We start from the raw sequence: 6,072 nt of genomic DNA, 5'->3' as shown, positions 1-6,072 counted from the left end.
AATTTCAAAACCCTGCAGCCAGGTGCAAAGTCCATAGGTTCTTTTCCCACTGACTTTGCACCACTTTTCAAAGGGAAAGACTCTGTATTTGAAAATTGCCCTGAGATTTGAAAATGTAAAATTACACCGGTTCCTGTCTCCCCTGACCTAACTCTTTCCCAAGCCTGCCTTCTCTTTCCTGCAGGTAAAGATACGCGTGCTGTGATTCCTGGGCAGATCTTTATCCCAGAAAGCGTGGACATTTTTCTGACTACCAGTTTTCCTGGGTAAATGGCTTTTGAAAATTGCCCTCCAAAACAGCACAAACAGTTCTAATCAAATTATATAACACAAAATTAACAGCATAAAATATAAACTGGACCAGATATCTACAAAAACTAGACCCAAAAAGCGACTCAGATGAAGGAAAAGCTAGGATAAAAAAAGGCAGTTTTAACCACTTTTCTGAATTTCACTAGATCAGGCATGATATGAATATCTCTACTAAAAAAAGTTCCAGAGGATGGGGTCATAACCTGAAAAGGACCTGGTGGCGACTAGTCGTTCATGAGAAGGCCTGCTGCGAGGTTTCTAAGGAACATCAGAACATGCTGCAAACACTGGGCCTGAATGGGGGCCCCAGATCACACAGTTTTACATTTCATTCTAAAAGAAACAGGGAGCCAGTGTAATACCGCTAAAGCCGTCACACTTACCCCACCACGAGCGGCAGTATGTAGAATATTACACTCTCTGTGCTTTATCCAGGGTTATGCTTAATGGAGAAGTAATGTTGGAGATGTGGGTGTGCCGCCTGCTCTTTATCTGCAGCATTGTGTTCCATGTTTCTGCGTTTAATCTCAGGATAACTCAAAGCTTTCCCAGGTGTGTTCCTGTCTCCTTCCTCGGTATCTGCCTCTCTCCCTTAGCGTCTGCCCCTGGTAACTCTCGTCCCTCAGCATCTGGTCCCGGTGCCTGTCCTCCCTCAGGTCCAACTGAGTGGCGTTTGCTTGTGCTGGTCCTGCAAGCATACCCAGAACCTGCAGACCCGCACTTCCCTTTACTCATCTCGTGCTGCATGAGAGTGTGGAACCGGCTCATGGTGCCAGCTGGGCAGGGGTGGGTGGTGGCCCTGACTCCTGATGCTCTGGTCCCTAATGACTTCATCTCTTTGACCGGCAGGACCTGGGGATGTCCGCCAGCCGCGCTCCTCAGCCCACAGTAGCATTCCTAGTCCGAAGTACTTGAGGGGACAACGGGGGGTGAGGGCAGCGTGCATGCTAGGTTTTTTAGGAAGATGCTGAAGACCTTCCTATTCCAGCTGGAATTTATTGATGCTGTTTGAGTTACAGGGAGTTTATGGAGATTAATCCAAACTTTTGTATATTTCTGTTTTTTTTTTTATTTTTGTTACCTTATGATTATTTGTCCGATTTTAATAAAAAAAAAGGTTTTGTAAGCCACTCACAGCTATGATTATTGGGCAGCATAGAAATATTTTAAATTAACAAATAAAATATTTCTATGGAGGGAGTAAATCAAAGTAATATTTCCACTCATCACAGCATAGCTCCCTGCCTTTAAATTGGTTATAAAAGACACAATAAGAAAAAGTACTAAGGTCCTTCGGTGCAATTTTTAAAACCCTAGCCAGTTTCAACCTCCCAGTAAAACCACCATTGAATTATTTTATAGCCTTATTCAACCAATGCTTCTATAAGAACATAAGAACCTGCCATACTGGGTCAGACCAAGGGTCCATCAAGCCCAGCATCCTGTTTCCAACAGTGGCCAATCCAGGCCATAAGAACCTGGCAAGTACCCAAAAACTAAGTCTATTCCATGTTACCATTGCTAATGGCAGTGGCTATTCTCTACTTGAACTTAATAGCAGGTAATGGACTTCTCCTCCAAAAACTTATGCAATCCTTTTTTAAACACAGCTATACTAACTGCACTAACCAGATCCTCTGGCAACAAATTCCAGAGTTTAATTGTGCGTTGAGTAAAAAAGAACTTTCTCCGATTAGTTTTAAATGTGCCCCATGCTAACTTCATGGAGTGTCCCCTAGTCTTTCTACTATCCGAAAGAGTAAATAACCGATTCACATCTACCCGTTCTAGACCTCTCATGATTTTAAACACCTCTATCATACCCCCCCTCAGCCGTCTCTTCTCCAAGCTGAAAAGTCCTAACCTCTTTAGTCTTTCCTCATAGGGGAGCTGTTCCATCCCCTTTATCTATGTGAGCAAAGTCTGGAGTCTGTAGAGGATGGGACAGAATCTCAATGTAAAATCTGCACCTCCAGTTCAAAACACACTCCACATCCACAGAAATTCCCTCCGTGAACCTAGATGTTGACCCTTACAGCTCACCAGTCAAAACAAAATATATTCAAATTCTTCTGACACCTCAGTAAGAACACTACAAACACCATCTACTGCCACTTTGTGAAGTCAAACAAAACTCTGTAAAAAAAAACAAAACAAAAAAACCAAAAACCCTCAGAACCTATACAGCAAACTTGCCACACCATAACAGCACTAACTCCCAGAACTCAAACAGCAACAACCCTACCTTTCAAAAGTTAGCACTGCAGATATTACACCAGGCCCAGAAAACCAATTTGCCACGTATTGGGGAAAGAAACAAAGCAGCTTGCTGATCCCCACATAGGAGTCACACACAGAACATGGACAGACCCGCACCTAATCCAGACTAAAGGAGCACAAGTTAGAATGGGAGCCATGCAGACAAAAGGTGAACTGGAAACCCCAAGAAGCTGAACTCTGTGAGTTGTGCAACACCGGAGAAAGAGAAAAAGAAACAGGTTTCCTCCTGTAATAGAAGAACTGTGTATTTCCCAAACCTGGCTCTTTAAACAAGCTTTTTATAAAGATAAAGAGAAGGAGAAATCCAGTTGATTGATAAGGACGCATCAAAATAGAACTTATTACTTGTAACCTACAAAGAAGAGTTTTTAAATAAATATGACATATTCCAGTCTCTAAAAGTTGAAAATAAGATGTTTTCTTTTCTACCTATGTGGTCCGGGCATTTGTTTTCTAATTGGATTGGTCCTGGTGTCTTTGTTTCAGTTTTCTGATGTTGCTCGTCTCCTAAGTTCTTTTCTTTTCCAGGATTTCCATTTCCTTTCTCTCCTCCTGTCTTTTTTCCTTCCTGGTTATATCTGACATTGATTTTTCCCTTTCATCTTTTTCTCCATTTGCCTCTCTATCCACTCAGAGCTACATTTCACTCCTCCTTCTCCTGTCTCACCCTCTAGTCCATCGTCTCCTTCTTTTCACCTGTCACCTACCTACCTAGCAGCTTTCCATCTCCCATACTCCCCCTTTCTCTCCCCTTTCCCAGCTTTCTAGTGTCTCTCTCTCTCTCGCTCTCTCTCTCTTTCACCCATTCTTTGGTCCCTCATTTCCACCCCCTTTATTCATCTGCCTTCCTCTGACTTTCATTTCCTCAACATCTCTAACTCTTTACTGTCACTCATCCCCTCCTGGCATCCAACCCCTTTCTCTTACTTTCTGCCCAGCTTCCCCAGTCCCATTTCTACACTTTCTCACCATAACCTCATTGACAGGGTTCTCCACTTGTCAGTAGCAAGTCTCGGGTTATGTAACCATGAGTTGACTCCTCAACTATTTGCATGGGAAATATCTGTGCAAGAATTCCAGTATCCTCCTACTTCTAGTTGATCCTCAGCTAGTACTCACCAATCTACAGCTATAGCATTTGAAAAATAACCTTGCCAGTTTGCCTGGAGTGAATGGATTTTTTTTTTTTTTGCAAACAAGGTTTCAACATTTGCAGTCAAAACTGGGGTCTCCAGAAGGAGGAAGCTGTTTTTTTCTGGCCCAATTTGGAGAAATGGAAGAAAGAGGAAGCTGGATCTTCGGCCTTAAGGGTCCTGGCAAGAAGGAGACCATGTTTTTGACCTTGATCTTGGTTCTTTGGGCTCAGTCTGGGACATGCAGAGGAGGAAGCCGCATCTTTGGCCTTTGTCACAGGCCCCTGGCAAGAGAAGAAGGCTGCATTTTCCATCCCAGCCTGGAGTCTGGGTAGGAGGAGGCCATGTCTTTTGGTCTAGCTTCAGACCCAGAAGGACAGAGAGCGCTGCAGCAGGCAAGGATGGGAAGAGAAGAAAAAGGGTAATGGGGAGCAGGAGAGAGGAGAGGAGACTGCACCTGGGAGGAGGTGAGAGAGAGAGCTGCCTAGGCATGTCATGGTGGATATGCACTCACCAGGGAAGAAATGCAGTCAGAATGTACTCCTGCATTATTGGGGGCATTTCATCTCCAATGAGTGAGTCCTAAGAAAATTATTCAGACCCCTGCACATCTCTTCTTTGCAAGCTTTATCATATCCATATTCTCTTGTGGTTACTACTGAGCTCCAAAAATGTAACAAGCAATACTATAAAATCTTGAAAATGTAGTAAGGAATTATAGTTTAATTCAAAGTTAGGTTTCGTAGGTCCTTGAAGATTATAGAGTAATGCAAACAGCAACCTGCAAAATATGCCCTGGCAACTTTCTCTCCTCCTGGGCTAAGCGAAAGGCTCTCCATTCCCACAGCAATTCATCACTCCTCATCCTTTTCACATGGACAGGGCTTCCTTACCTCCTGGGAATGGGGGAGGGGATCTTCTTCTGAACCCAGGAAAGGAGATCCCCAGATCTGTGCCAAGTTTGTGTCTTCCTGAGCCTGGACGTCACTGGCCATGCTAATGCTGAATGTGCCGGCCAGTGGCAGCTGTAACAGTCAACTTTTTTTGCCTTCTGTTTTTTATTCTTTTTAATAAATGTCATCGTTTTACAAAACATTTGATTTTTCAACAAAACTATAGCATTTGACTTTTCAGAAAACATCTCAACCATAAGTCTAGGGAAATGGGAAGTGCCTGAAGATTACATCTGCACAAACAGGGCAAATTCTTTCTTAGCATATAGATAGTAAAACCATAAAATATTTCTTAGACAATCCTTAAGACCAGTAAAAATCTTGGACTCTAAAATTGTTTGCTTTTAATCTTTGTTGTTAAAAATGTACTTGTTGCACTGAATATTTTAGCTATTGTCAGAACTTACCAATTGCTACTGTGCTAAAGTGATAATGTGAAATTGGTGCAGTTATAGTATAACAGTAAAGACATGACTCATGTGTTTTATGTACACATGCATTCAAGTGTAGTGACAAATAGCATCATGCCTTGTGATTAAATGCATATTAGTGTTTGCTCCAGGCACTGGATTATTACCACCTTTACTTCATTACATTACCACACTGTATAGCCATATAATTTATAAGATAATACAGACATCACTTTGTTGCTGATAGGAATTATTCTGTTTTATGGATGGTGTCCTTTAATTTTGCCTTTCATGGATTATAAAATTGGTTAATATCTGCTGAAGTGAATCACTGGAGAAGCAAATAAAGATGTTGGCCTCAGGTCGCAGTGTCATTTGTGATACTGGCAAAATCTAACGGGCTCATTTATCCCTGCACATGATTGATAACGCTGTGGGTTAAATGGAGAAAGCCTTGCTTCCATTAAAGAATCATCATGAATGAATGAAGACCTCCCACTTAAAAGTCCGGCATGATGAGAAGATGAGACTATCTACAGGTCAAATTAAAGAACTTCAATAATTTAAGTGAAATGACAGTGTAATTTGTCCCATCTATGTTATTGCTCTAATCCCTATTCACTTTATAGGCTGACTTGCTGTCCAATGTAGAGTAATTAAGATGTAATTTTTAATAAATAGTTAAAAGTGATGCATGTTTCAGCTTGCTTTACAGACACTGGTTATTTCCCGTGATTGTACAATCTCAGACAGCCATGATGGGTCTCAATCACAAAGGAGGCAATTTTCAAACTTCCTGAATGAGTACAAAGTCTGTGAGGATCTTTTTCCGGCAGGAAAAGTAGGCAAGGACTTTCAAGTTAAAAATTGCCCATGAAGTATGTTGCACCTGCTGTCTGTGCATAGATTTTAAATACAAAAGGAAGCGAGTCATCTATAAATTGATAATAGGGGCACTTATAACATGGGGGAATCATGCTTATA

The sequence above is a fragment of the Rhinatrema bivittatum genome, chromosome 17 (genome assembly GCF_901001135.1).
Source record: "Rhinatrema bivittatum chromosome 17, aRhiBiv1.1, whole genome shotgun sequence".
NCBI lineage: Eukaryota > Metazoa > Chordata > Amphibia > Gymnophiona > Rhinatrematidae > Rhinatrema > Rhinatrema bivittatum.
This window is presented reverse-complemented; position numbering follows the sequence as displayed.